This window comes from Microcaecilia unicolor, chromosome 8, assembly GCF_901765095.1.
Source record: "Microcaecilia unicolor chromosome 8, aMicUni1.1, whole genome shotgun sequence".
Lineage (NCBI taxonomy): Eukaryota > Metazoa > Chordata > Amphibia > Gymnophiona > Siphonopidae > Microcaecilia > Microcaecilia unicolor.
This window is the reverse complement of record NC_044038.1, coordinates 172,296,242-172,311,680: the sequence shown is the minus strand read 5'-3', so window position 1 is coordinate 172,311,680 and position 15,439 is coordinate 172,296,242.

The following is a 15,439-nucleotide window of genomic DNA, read 5'->3' as shown; positions in this document are numbered from 1 at the left end:
CAGGAATCAGCGCCGTCTTTTTCCAGGTGCTCGGGGAATCCCCGAGGTGGGAGACTGCTTGCCTGAGGCTGGGGATGGTTGGGCACGTCCTTGGCTGCTTCGGCAAAAGGGGAAGAGGAAGGGGGTGGGGAGTTACCTGCAGCCGCCTGAGAAACCATGTATTCTTTGTTTGTTTTGTATTATTAGTTTGCATTTCTGTTGAAGAAAGAGTGGATGCCTTTCGAATGATGGAGGTGGTGCGTCGGTGTTCGGTTGTTTCGTTAGTTTGGCAGCCAGTCTGCAGCGATTCCTAGGCAGGGAAGGAGTACTCCTTCCCCTTCCTTGGTCGCTGCTGGCTGGGTCGCGGGTAATCCTTCCAGCTGGGCCGCAGCTTGTCCTGTTCGCCCACGTCCCAGATGGTGACGGGCACGTTGTTTTCCGGCTCCTCTGACTCCATGTCAAGCGATCCCAAATATAGTCTGTGCTATAGGCCCTCTGGCACTCTTCAGTACTGGCATTAGGCATTTAAAAATTTCTCCCCCCTCCCCCGGTCTATTTTTGCACATACCCACAGCAGGAATATTCTTCTCTATTTCCAGCGGTGGTTCTGTGCTCTCCGTGCTGCACAGATAATGAGCCATTCTGCTGGGGAATGCTCCTCCCTTATTGTCACGTAGTTTCCTCTGATTGGTCCGTCTTACGTTGCCTAGTGTTGCCTGGGAACGGTGTTGTGATGGTCCTTTGTGTTTCAGAATGTTGAGGGTGTTTTTTCTGATTGGTCTGTCATGTGAGGGCGGGGCAGAGAGACATGGTCAGTGTTGTGGCTTCACCACCATGAATCCATGAACCCTTCAGTGAGTGACTGAGTGACTTCAGAACGTTGTCTTCAGAATGTTGAGGGTGAGTTTTATTATAGTAGATATAATATAAACACAAAGGAATTCTGTTTAGAAGGAATGGTTCTGCGGAATCTTAGCAGAGATTGGGTGGCGATGCCGGTAATTGGGAAACAAAATGGGAGCCGGGCAGACTTCTATGGTCTATGCCCTGAGAATAGATAAGGATGGACTGGAGTGTAAATTTTAAGGGGCTTCGACGTTAGCTTCAAAACTTAGTACAAGAACAGTGTTGGGCAGCCTTCTATGGTCTGTGCCCTGAGAATGGCAAGGAATAACCAAACTCAGGTATACATATAAAGTATCACATACCATGTAAAATGAGTTTATCTTGTTGGGCAGACTGGATGGACCATACAGGTCTTTATCTGCCATCATTTACTATGTTACTATGAATAGGCTTGGAAATCATATCACCTTTCAGTGGCTCCACTAGGTGGTGCTCAAACACAAAAGTAAAAAGACGTTACACAGTATGGTAAAGTTTTTAATGAAATTACACATGGCTACCTCTTAGATATGCATGCCTTAAACTTGATGAATTTGATATTTATTACATTTGTACCCCGCGCTTTCCCACACATGGCAGGCTCAATGCGGCTTACATAGTAACAAAAAAAAAATTACAAAGTCGTAAGAAGAATGTACAATTTGTAGTAAACGTAATATTAATGGGGTTAACGGATAAGTAAATTGAACATAGGAGGAATTGGGTAGAGAAGGAAACAATCAAAATGTGCTCCCCCACCTTGGGCTCTGACCCCCTCCCTCCTCGAGGTCTGGCTACGCCCCTGCTTAGGGTGATCTTAATGTGGCCAAACAACTAGAAAAGGTGATGGCAAAAGTCAGGATGTTTGGGGTACACAGGGAGAGGAATGGCTACTGGAAAAAGGTGTTGATAGTGCCTTTGTATAACTCTCTAGTACGACTTAATTTAGAATACTGATAAGATTATGGAGACCAGAGTGCTCAAAGATGAGCACCCCCCCCCCCCCCCCCCCATTATAGAATTAGCATCAAATGGCGATTTTGGCACCAGGACTTAGGCCTGCTGAAACCAGGTGTAATTCCTGGCACCCAATTTGGGCATGCATCCCCAGTATTCTATAACACTGCGGGCAAATTTTAGGAGCGCCTCTGACCTGCCCATGCACCTCCTATGAGCCACGCATTATGGGATTTGGGTGCATATTGGTATAGAATAGGGTATAGCAAGGTGTGCGCCAATTCAAATTGGTGCCAATTAGCACTCAATTATTAACCCTAATTGGCTCAGCCAGTTTCATTGGTCGCACATCTTGGATTGGCGCCCAATTTTGGGCACTATATATGGAATCTGGGGGTAAATGTACAGGACATGGGTGTCTTTCAGTGGAACGAAAGCTCTAGAACAAGGAGTCGTGTAGGCTGAAGAATAATATTTCTTTACAGAAAGGGTGGTAGAAAGACAGACTATCTGAATTCAAGAAAGCATAGGAAAAGCATAAAGGGTTGTAAAGCTTAGCAGTCGATGAGGATTTGCAGACCTAGTAGGCCATATGGCCTTTATCTACTACCATTTATAGTGTTGTGATGCCACTTACTCCCCAGAATGAATGTGTGTGTTGCTGAAGCATATTGTACTGTTTAACAGTTACATAAACTGGTGTCGCTCACCTCATCATCTGATAAAACCGAGGCCAGTCTCCATTGTGGACACTCTTGTGCTTCTCATAATGGGTTTCTGTTAGTTACACCCTCTGCACCACTTAGGCAACCCTTCCTCCCTTGCTCAGTGCTCTGATTTTGAACTTTACTTAAAACTTAATGAGACCTTGCACTTGCCCCACCCAAGCATGAGTATTCCTGCTTTACTTCAGAAGATAGCACAATGAAACCATTGATAGGCTCAGCCTAAATGTACAAGTTACAGAGGGCTCTGGTGTTTGCTGTGATTGAATAGCCAAGGGCATGAACACAAGAGGGAACCTATTTTTAAAACACATCAAACAGCAGGAAGCTTCTCCCAAGATAGCGCCCAGGGCTTGTCTCATGTTTATAGAACCAAGTATACACTAAAGGATAGGAAAAGATTCTGGATAGACTGAATCCCACTGGAATCTTTTCTCCTCCCTACCCACAAAATATGCTTGTCTGTGTCTTTCTTGGCAATTGCATTTTTAGGTGCTGACCTCACTGCCACCCCCCCCCCCCCAGGGTCCTTTTACTAAGGTGCTTTTGATTTCTTTTGGAATGAGATTCCACCATTTGGATCCTAGATGACCAGATCCAGCTGTATAACAGTCTTGTCTGTTACATTTATACAACTAGGTAGATGTAATAGCAGCTATTCTCTTGATGTTGGCTTTGCATTTGTAGCTGACAGGACATTTAGGCTCGTCATATAGGCTGGTGCTGTAACAAACAAAATTCTGAATATTAATGTGCATGTTTTAAACATAATTCAACCTCTGGGAGCCAATGTAATGCAATGAGTAAAGGAGAGTGGCCTTATTACATTTTAGTGTCCCATAAATTAATCGTGCTGCTGTATTTTGTGCTGTCTGAAGTAATTGAAGTATAGATGCTTTGCTTCCTGCATCTATTGCAGTACAATCACAACTTTTTTTGTACTGGCACCTTTTTTCTGTTTTTCCATTCTGCCCCCTGCAAATCTAATATTTACAAAAGTCACAGCGCGAACCAGCGGTAGTGAAACCAGCAAGCAGGCAGGCTCGCCTCGTCACTTCCCTGCCCTCTCTCAGCACAGCATCCCGCCTTCCTCTGATGTAATTTAATTTCCGCTGTTGCTTTTTATTGTTAAACTAGTAAAAAAGGCCCGTTTTGGTAGGCAATGAAACAGGCGCTAGCAAGGTAATCCCCCACCCTCCCTTGCTGTCTCGCTCTGTCCCCTCCGAGACCCACGCCCCCTTCCCTCCCTTCCTTCTGAGTTCCAGACCCCCTCCCTTCCTTCCAGTTCAAGGCCCCCTCACGCCCCTCCCTCCGATTTCAACACCCCCCCCCGCGTTACTTACCCCCCCTGCCGCGACCCTCTGGACCCCCCTTCCCGCCGAAAACCCTTCCCCGCCACACACCTGTGCTGACGTGGAGCTCAACCCCCGACAGCCGAAGTCCTCTTCTCGTCTGCGCTGGTGTTGCTTCCTGAATGATCTGATCAAGTTTCTGTGCGTGCTTGCATGCGTCTGACATCAGACACACGCACAGAAACTTGATCAGATGATCATTCAGCAAGCAACGCCGCGGCTGCCGAGAAAAGGACTTCGGCTGTCTGGGGTTTGGGTCCCCCGTCAGCACAGGTATGCGACTGCGGCGGGGGAGGGTTTTTGGTGGGAAGGGGGGTCCAGGGGTAATGCGGGGGGGGGGGGGGTGTTGAAATCTGAGGGAGGGGAAGTCTGTAACTCAGTGAGAGGGGCCTTGAACTGGAAGGGAGGGGGCGTTGGTGCGCCGAGGGGGTTGGGGGGCTTTGGTGATGCGCGATGTTCAGGGGCTCCTGCTCCTTATGTCGTAGCCAATCTGGTGTCTCCTTTCCGGTGACGTCAGCCTGGCTTCAGAGCTTAGCTCAGTAACTCCGAAGGAGCCACGGACACAGGCAGGCCCATTAGAACGTTGTAGGTGAGAATTATTATATAGGATCCCCTTACACAAAGGCAGTCAGGGTATTACATAGCTAGATAAATGGTTAGGTTGAAAAAAAAGACCAGAGGAAAGGGGAAGGGAAAGGAAATGGGACTTGATATACCGCCTTTCTGAGATTTTTGCAACTACATTCAAAGTGGTTTACATGTATTCAGGTATTTATTTTGTATCAGGGGCAATGGAGGGTACATAACAGTCAAACTCTCTATATTGTTCTTTCAGTAGATCTCTCATTGCATGATAATCCAAAGGGAAGTGGGACAACTCTAGTGTGCATGAGTAGCTGGTTTAGAAATACAGTGGGGAAAAGCTATCCTTTCCAACCCTAGATATGTGGGGATTGTGTTTGTTTTTAAGATCAAAGTATGCTGCAGGAATACAAATGCCAGAATGATTTGAGATGGAACTTAAAACAACAAGACACAGTGTTGTCATCTGCTCATTTGATTCTAAACACTGATATCAATTTCACTAAAAAGAGCGTGCCCAACGTGAGGGGAAAAGACAGCAGGGCAAGCAATGCACCAGTGCTGGACGAAGTCTTCAGCTGGTGGGGGTTGGGGACTCCTGCCAGCCAACCAGGAGCCTAGAGGTGGGGCTCAGGGCTCCATAGCCCTACCTAGCTACACCACTGACCCCAAGATCCTTCTCTTCTTTTCTGCACAGAAATACTTCACCCCCTACACTCTACCGCTCCCTTTGGATTTTTAGGCCCAATCCACTAGTGTTCTAAACTGCAAGACTAGGAGGCCAGTGGTGGCCCCTATCGACCCTATGTGGTCTCTGATTTATTTTCCCCAGTACACAATCTCCTCTTACCTTTACCTCAGCCTTGCTGCTAGCATACCTACATAAGTTATTATCTGTACCACACAGCTGTAGGTGAGTTTGAGCTATGTGCTACCCAAAACCCCACTCTGTTCTTACAAGACAGAGAGGACCATGCGGTTCAAACTTATTGCAAGCTATGAGGTGCTGGAAGAAAAAACACAACAGCTGTTCAAAAGGTGGCACTGCAAGCAAACCTCCATAGAAATTATAGGGGGAGATTGAAAACTGGAGGGGGGAGAGCCAACTTGAAGGGGATGAACATGGAGACTGGATGATAGAGAATGACTATTCTGTATGGTGACTGTCTTGGCTCTCACACTGATGATTTTTGACAAATGGGTCCCCATTTGAGCAATAGCGAACATCTCTATTCTAAACCATTTGTCAAGCTTCTCTAGATCCCTCATCAGTGTTTATTACACCTTCTGGGGTGTGTACCCTGATGCAGATTTTGGTATCATTTACAAAGAGGCCACTGCTTGCCCTGGGATTTGTAGTATAGAGTGTTGCTGCTCTTCAGTTTCTGCATAGAATCTTGTGACTCTTTAGGCTTCCGGAATCTTGCTACTCTTTGGGGTTCTACATGGAATGTTGCTACTCTTTGAGATTCCGCATGGAATCTTGTCACTCTTTAGGATTCCAGAATCTTGCTATTCTTTGGGGTTCTACATGGAATGTTGCCACGATTTGGGGTTCTGCCAGGTACTTGTGACCTGGCTTGGCCACTGTTTGGAAAACAGGATACTGGGCTAGATGGACCATTGGCCTTACCCAGTATGGCTACTCATATTCTAAACCTTACCAGACAGCTCTTCTACAATATCGCTTACAAAAATGTTAAAAAGAACCAGCCCATGAACCAACCCCTGGGGCCCCACCACTGATAACATCCATTTCCTCAAAGTGAACTCTATTGACTCCTATCCTTTGTTGCCTCCTACTCAACCACTTTCTGACCCAGTGAGTCACTTTAGGGCCCGTAACAAAGACACTCAGTTTATTGATAAGCAGAGATGGGCTGTCGTTTGAAATGAATGTCGCTACCAGTAATAGTACATCCTCTTTGCGCATAGTGCTCATACTTTCCCCCCTAGGGCATATATCTGAACCGTTGCACATGTGCATCCTGGTGGGATACAGTGCATGAAATAAAATAAAAGTGGGAGGACGACCAAGGATTCCAAAGACTGAAAGAATATATAATAATAAAGATATTTATTGAGGTATAAAGACTCGACACAACATCGTGTTTCGGCCGTTAGGCCTGCATCAGGAGTCTATAATCAAATTTTGAATACATAAATTATAAAAACAATATAAAAGTAGACAACATATATATACGTTTAAATATTTAAAATTAATTTTATAATTTTAAATATTATATAAAAAAGTATGTATAATAACAAATTAGATGCATTTAAGAATGAATATGAATTTAAACGGATGATTAAATTTTTAAGAAAATAAAACATTTAAATTCATCAAAAAATAAAATAAAACCTTCCATATTTAAAAATATGTAAAGACAAAAAATGGTGTGCTTGTATAAAAATGATGTACATATAAATAAATAACAATATGAAAATGAATTCTCATGTCTACACAAAGTAAGAAAGCAGTGTGGATTGGATACATTAAACATGGATAACCAAATGCATTCAAAGGTGAATTTATACACATTAAAAATTAAATGAATCCTCTCATATATTAAAAAAAGGGGGGTCAAACAATGAATAAATATTTAAACACATAAAATGGTGTGCTTATATAAATACAATTTGCACATGAATAAATACAAATATGTCAAAGAATTCACATGTCTAAACACATAAATGATTATAGCACATATATGCATGTGTTTGAAAAAATAAAAATTAAACGAGAGTGATCAATTGATGGCAGATTCAGAAAATTGACGAAAGAAATTAATAAATGGCAGACTCAAAAAATTGATAATGAATGTGGTAACACTGACCTTAATGCCGAATGCTTTTGAGAACTATTTGATGAAGGCAAATCCTCAACAAAGGGAGGTCTGGTTAAGAGGTGAAACAATAATAAAAAAAGTGAGTGAAGCAGCAAGATGAGTGAACATGAATTCTAGCTATATGTTGATTGTTAGAAAAATGATAAAAAAATGACCATATAGCCAGTGAATGTAATGCACATATATATCTCTCTCATCATCAAAGGGCTGGAAATAGTGGTAAACTGGAGCCCTGATTGGGAAAATATGTTGAAAAACATATTGCAAAGTGCCCAAATGAAATATTAAAACATGCACAAAATATGCACTTATATAAAATAAACAATTGGATACAGTGCACACCATGTGCAAGGAGGGTGCACTGTTAACGATGTGTTTTAAATGGAAAAAAAAATTCCAAATGAAAACGACTTGACATTTTCTGGATGCTTATCCCTATTTCTAAATCAGGAACTCTGTCAAAGGCCTTGCTGTAATCTAAATATACCTCAACTCCATTCCTGTTTGTATTTGTTCTGTGTTAACACAGAACAAAAATATTTGTTGAGCAATTCTGCTTTATCATCGTTAGCTTCTACATATTTCTCCCCTCCACCCTTGAGCTTCACAGTGCCAAAGTCCATAGTGCGGCCAAGTGGCTAATCACATAGCAATGATTCCTATCGGATTCTAATCTCTGTATGTGCTGTTCAGACCTCTGAAGTTGACAAAGTATATTCATGTGTGCTGTGTTTATTTTATTTGTTACATTTGTATCCCACATTTTCCCACCTATTTGCAGGCTCAATGTGGCTTACATAGTACCGTAAAGGCGTTCGCCAATTCCGGTATGAATACAGTAATGTTGTGGTAGAATAAGGTTCGTGTGTACAGACACATTAGTTTAACTGCAAAACATCGAAACTGTTCCAGTTCTGCTCATATTACTGTTTGGTACCAGGCTATAATCCACCTATAATTAGATAGAACACAAAAAAACCATTCATGATCATAAAACATTTTAAAACACAAAAACTTTACAAAGCAACATCTTTATCTCATACCTATATAGCAACCTGCCCAGTCCTCCACTACTGGTCAGGTACATAGCATCTTTTAAAGCAAACACTCCTGGATACTTACTCCATAGGCTCTCGGGTACAAGAAAGCCTTCAGCTACCTTTTAAAAATAAAAGTATCAGACAGCGCTCTTAATATCACATCAAGGCACTAAAATCTGGAATTCCTTACCTAAATGCACCGATGATTATTTGTCATTCCGAAGGCTATTGAAAACTAATTTCTTCAGTCCAGCCTTTAAGGAAATAAGCACTCTTCTCAAATAAACTCAAAGCATTAATTTTTACCTCATCCCACCTCCTACTACTCCTGTCTATCCCAGTTAATCCTAGCCCTTTACCTTTTTCCTCCATATTTAAATTATTTAGCTTAAATCACTAAGGGGCCCTTTTACTAAGCTGCGTAATTGTCTACGCATGCCCAACACACGCTAAAATGGAGTTACCACCCAGCTACCATGTGGCTCTTGCGGTAATTTCATTTTTGGCATGCGTCTGAAAAATAATTTTTATTTTCGGATGTGTGTATTGGGCACACGCCAAGTGGCATTTGATGCGCGTAGGTCATTACCGCCCGGTTACCACGTGAGACTTTACCACTAGGTCAATGGCTGGCGGTAAGGTCTCAGACCCAAATGGACACGTGGCAATTTTCATTTTGCTCCACATCCATTTTCAACAAAAATTTAAAAAAGGCATTTTTTACAGGTGCGCTGAAAAATGATTTTGTGCATGCCCAAAACATGCGTCTACACTACTGTACGCCATTTAGTAAAATTACCCCTAAGTGGGTTGTTTACTAAAGCTTAGCTCGAGTTATCTGCAGCAGGGCCCATAGGAATAAAATGGGCCCTGCTGCAGATAACTCGAGCTAAGCTTTAGTAAACAGGGGGTAAGTATTTAATTACATCTGTTCCTAACTCAAGTTTTACTGGTCTAACATTATATGTTGCATTTTACTTTCTGTTAATATATTTTGAACACGTTCATGTTTTTCTAATTGTTATGTAAGCCACATTGAACCTGAGTTCTACTTGGGCTAATGGGGGATATAAATGTCATAAGTACAAATAAATAAAATAAATACCCAGGACGTTGATTCTGGCCTGCAGGACCAGCAAATGAAAAAGCATGTTTTCTGGTCTCCACATAATTAGACTTCACTGAACTACTAAAAAGCCTGCTCCAGAAAGCTCAACATAAGCCCTGGCTGGTAAATAGCACCTTTAACAAAAACTGAGGAGCCCGCTGTTAAATGCAAATAGTCTGTGACACGTATTTTCCTGTGGATTGTACATCAGTGTTCAAAGGGATTTATGTGTGTTCATCCCCTTTGAAAACTGCATAGAAAGTACCTGCTTTTTCTGACAGTATACATAGTAACATAGTAGATGACGGCAGAAAAAGACCTGCACGGTCCATCCAGTCTGCCCAACAAGACAACTCATGTGTGCTACTTTTGTGTATACCCTACTTTGATTTGTACCTGTGCTCTTCAGGGCACAGACCGTATAAGTCTGCCCAGCACTAGCCCCGCCTCCCAACCACCGGCTCTGGCATTGACCGTATAAGTCTGCCCAGCACTATCCCCGCCTCCCACCACCGGCTCTGGCACAGACCGTAAAAGTCTGCCCAGCGCTATCCCTGCCTCCCAACCTCCAGTCCCGCCTCCCACCCACTGGCTTTGGCACAGACCGTATAAGTCTGCCCCGCACTATCCCCGCCTCCAGCCCCGCCTCCCACTACCGGCTCTGCTATCCAATCTCGGTTAAGCTCCTGAGGATACTTTCCTTCTAAACAGGATTCCTTTATGTTTATCCCACGCATGTTTGAATTCCGTTACCATTTTCCTCTCCACCACCTCCCGCGGGAGGGCATTCCAAGCATCCACCACTCTCTCCGTGAAGAAATACTTCCTGACATTTTTCTTGAGTCTGCCCCCCTTCAATCTCATTTCATGTCCTCTCGTTCTACCGCCTTCGTATCTCCAGAAAAGGTTCGTTTGCGGATTAATACCTTTCAAATATTTGAACGTCTGTATCATATCACCCCTGTTTCTCCTTTCCTCCAGGGTATACATGTTCAGGTCAGCAAGTCTCTCCTCATACGTCTTGTTACGCAAATCCCATACCATTCTCGTAGCTTTTCTTTGCACCGCTTCGATTCTTTTTACATCCTTAGCAAGATACGGCCTCCAAAACTGAACACAATACTCTAGATGGGCCATGGGTGCTGTCGGTACCGGGTATCATCGGTGCCATGGGTGCCGTCGGTACCGAGTATCATCGGTGCCATGGGTACTGTCGGTACCGAATATCATCGGTGCGTCGGTACCGAGGAGTATCGATACCAAGAACATTGGTACCATGGTCGGTGTCATGGGTCCCGTCGGTACCGGGTATCATCGGTACCATGGGTCCCGTCGGCACCGGGTATCATCGGTACCATGGGTGCCGTCGATGCCGAGTGTCATCGGTGCCATGGGTGCTGTCGGTACCGGGTATCATGGGCACCATCGACTATCGGTACCAGGTATCATCGCCCATCGGTACCGAGTATCATGAGTGCCATCGGTACCATAGTATCAGGTATCGTCGGTACCGTGGATACATGGGTATCAGGTATCATGGATGCCGTCGGCACATGAGTACCATCGATACCAGATATCATGACCAGGTACCATCGGTGCCATGGGTGCCATTGGTACCAGGTGTCATGAGCACCGTCGGTGCCATGTGTACCATCGGTACCGTCGGTGCTGTTGGTGCCGGATATCATGGGTACCATCGGTACCACATGTCATGGCTACCATCGGTACCAGGTATCATGGGTACCATCGATACCAGATATCATGACTATCATCGGTACCAAGTACCATGGGTACCATTGGTACCGGGGTCCATCGGTACCATGTGTATCATCGGTACCGTCGGTGCCATGGTCTAGCAGTCTGGTTTCGATTCTCTTGCATTTCCAGACTTTGTCCTTGGCTTCGGTACCATTGGATGCCATGGGTGCTACCACCTCCTGCGGCATCTAGCTTTTCACCTGGTCTCCTTCACCGATGCTGCCTCTGGTATGGGTGTTCGCACCCTACTGGGGCAACTTCTCGACCCATAGTAGCCTCCATATCGGACGTGTTTGGATCTGAGCTGCTCTGTTTGAGTAGTTAGTTCAGTTCAATGATGGTCATCTGACATTACAGTGGAGATTGTGAATCCCAATGCCCAGATGCTAGAGGTCCTGGACTACTATCTTCACCTGAGTCTTCTGCACTCAGAACAGATAGGAGTTCTAAGAACTTACTTCGGCGCCCCCGGGGCCAGAGCATACATCCTTAGCCTCTTTTAGAGAATGGCGTACCAGGCTGGCATGATCGCATCCCAAATCAAGTCTTGTCAGATCTTTACGAGCATTCCCACCGGAGTAGGCTAGACCTTTTCACCAAGTGGTCAGGTAGCACACGGTGTGTCGCAGGTTCCTGTCCAAGGGCATTTTCGACACTTGTAATGTAACACCTAGATTTCTGCTCTAGGTACAGTGATGCGCAGACTCTCATGACTGTGTGCCTCTCTCCTGGAGGAGGAGACTCAGCAGAAAACTGTAGATATGCTGTGCATACACTTCCTCATCTTGGAAGTTCTTTAGAGAGAGGAGTAGTTTTCCTTGTGCCTTAAGGGGTCGTACCTATACTCCTACTTCTCGACAGCCGGTTCGGGCTATGCCTCAGCACGCTCGTTCTAGTCAGCGGCGTGCACCTAATCAGGCCCCTGCAGCTATTCCCCAAGAACCAGAGGGGTTTTTGACTGGCTCCAATTCAGTATAGCCACTAAAAAAAAAAAAAAAATGTCCGTACCGGCCAATCTGCCTGTCGGGGGGGGGAAGTTTAAATTTTCTCCACCAAAGGTGACTTCTTTTATCCTCCAACCGGTGGGTTTTTTCAACTAGTCCGGTTAGGATACATTCTCAATCTGGAATCAAACCCTCCACATTGTTCATTGGAAGCTTAATCCTTTAGCTTCCATCAAAAGTGAGTACTTGCAGAGGAACTCTCTGCTTTTCTCAGCGCCAATGCAGTCGAGCCCGTTCCACCAGGGCAAGAAGGGTTGAGATTCTATTCCAGGTCTTTCCTTGTGGGTTGCGTCCCATCATAGACATAAGGGGCCTAAACAGATTTGGTTCAGGATGCTTTCCCTGGGCATCCTTCTTCCCATACTTCAGGAAAACGATTGGTTATGCTCTCTGGATTTACAGGATACTTATACTCTCTTTGCATCCAGAGTATGTTTTTTTTCCTAGTGCCTGGCTGTTGTTGCAGCGTATCTTCATGGACTGGGAGTGCATGTGTTCCCTTAACACGATGATTGCCCGTCTCAACAGATTACAGCACAGTACATATTGAGACTTCTAGACACATGGCTTCCACAGTTCATGTAACTCCCATGGCACTTTTGCACATGACATCCGCTCAGTGCATCCTAGCTTCCCAGTGGTATCAAGTTTAGGGTATCTAGAGGATGTAACCCAACTGTTCGCCAGTCTTCGGTATTCCCCTCAGAGGTGGTTAATTCTCTCTATTTTGATTCTGAGGCATCTTACTCAGTCAAAAGCTGCTGACGAAGGTTGCATCCCTCCTGGCTATCCAACCAAATTATTTTAATTCAACAAACAATCGGGTTGTGATGTATTCGATAACAAAGGAGTACTGGATCTTGCCCTCTGAGTCAGGATGCCATGCAGATGTAGCGGTGGGCCCGCAATGCGGCATGTTTTCTCCAAGCCACTTATCTAATTGGCGTAAACAGCAGTCTGGCCGACAGGCTGAGCAGGATAATGCTACAGTTGAGCATGCCTATAGTTCGAAAGACCCCTCAGTGGATCTTTTTGCTACTTAGTCCAATCGCAAAGTCCCTCAGTTCTGTTCCAGGCTGCAGGTTCACGGCAGGCTACCATCGGATGCCTTTCTCCTTCTTTGGGAGACAGGTTTTCTGTATGCGTATCCTCCCATACATCTGGTGGAAAAGACTTTGCTGTTTCTCAAGCAAGATTGTGGAGCCATGATTCTGATTGCTCTTTTCTAGCTGCGTCAAATAGGATTCCCTCTTCTTCTGGAGTTGGAATGTTTTCCAGCTCTCATTACGCAGAACGAGGGGGCACTTCTACATCCCAACCTCCAATCTCTGGCTCACACGGTCTGGATGTTGAGAGTGGGGTTTCGTTGAGTTTTTCAGAGTGTCTCCCGACTCTTGCTTGCTTTCAGAAAAGATTTCACAAAGAGGTGTTATTCTTTTTCATGGAAGAGGTTTGCCGTCTAGTGTGACAGCAAGGCCCTAGATCCTGCATCTTGTCTTATACGGACCTTGCTTGAGTTCTTTCTACACCTGTCTGAGTCTGGTCTCAAGACCAACTCTGTCAGTATTCATCTTTGTGCAATAGAGCTTATCATCAACGTGTGAAAGGTCAGCCTTTAGCTGTCCACTTCACGAGAGGTTTATTTCTCCCCCAATATTGAGAGAATTCCTTGTATGTGTCTAGGGGAGATTATTTCTGTTGGGTTTAGCACCCACAATAATTTTGACAGTTGGCTCTTATGCTTCGGTCAGAGTTCCTATCACTCCTTATCCAGTATCTTGGGGTCCCAATGTCGTTTTCATCCAGCTGCTGCAAGCTCAATTCGGGCCACTGGATTCCTGCCATCTGAAGTATTGGACCTGGAAGGTCGTTTTCCTTAGTGGCTGTTCCTTCAACTCGTAAGGTCGGTGAGCTTCGGTCTCTAGTAGCTCAAGCGCCTTACCTTACTTCTCATCTTAACAGAGTAGTTCTCTGCATGCAGACAAAGTTCTTACTGGCGCTGGTATCAGAGTACCAGCTGATCCAGTCAGTTGTCTTGCCATCATTCTTTCTCCCTCATCTTACATGCCCTGGCGAAAGCAAGCTCCGCACTTTTTGCGTGGAGCAGACGAGCTCCCTCGGACGGTCCGCCCAGTTGTTTATTTCTTTTAATGCCAGTTGCTGTCGGAAACTGCATAATTTCTTCTTGGCTAGTAGAGTGCATCTCCTTCATTTTTGTCCAAGCTGGACTGACTCTAGAAGGCCATGTCACGGCTCACAAAATTAGAGCCATGGCTGAGTCGGTGGCTCATCTAAGATCAGTCACTATTGAAGAGATCTGCAAAGCTGCGGCGTGGTCATCAATCCACACATTTTCATCTTACTACTGCCTTCAGCAATAGCCGACTCGTCAGTCGGTTTGGGCAGTCGGGGCTGCAGAACTTCTTTGGGGTTTAGAATCCAACTCCAACCCTCCTAAGCCCATTTTTGTTCTGTTCCAGGCTACACTCATTTAGATATTTCTTCTTTTCAGGTCAATTTTATTCTGGCCTCGCCGTTGTGAGACTCAATTGACCACTGTTTGTTGTGTTGTGTAAGCCTGGAAGCTAGGGATACCCCACTTGTGAGAATATCAGCCTGCTTGTCTTTGGAGAAAGAGTAGTTACTTACCTGTAACAGGTGTTCTCCGAAGACAGCAGGCTGCATATTCTCACAAACCCTCCCACCTTCCCCTTTTGGAGTTGTCTCCTCCATCTTTTGGATTTAACTGAGGGGCGTGTCCGCAAGGCAAGAGGTGTGCGCACATGCGCAGTGCGTTCGCTCACGTGACGGAACGCCGTAGAAGAGATTTTTAGATTTTGCTTTAAAATCCTCCGGGGCCGACGTGGCGTCACCCACTTGTGAGAATATGCAGCCTGCTGTCTTCGGAGAACACCTGTTACAGGTAAGTAACTATTCTTTACCCGTGTGGTAGAGGTACAGCCATTCTGGCATCAGGGCCAAGAAGAAGCAGTGCGATTTGGCCCTTAACGTCACTGGTTCAGTCTGCTGCACTAACCATTAGCCTACTACTCCTTCACTCTATCCAGATCCCCAGTAAGTTTGAGGAGCCCTAACCTTCTTATCGCTTTAATGGAACAGGAATCTGTTAAAGATCTACAGAACTAAGGTGCCCTGCCTGAGCGGGCAGCAGCCCTAAATCTTCTGTTCCTGATCAGGCT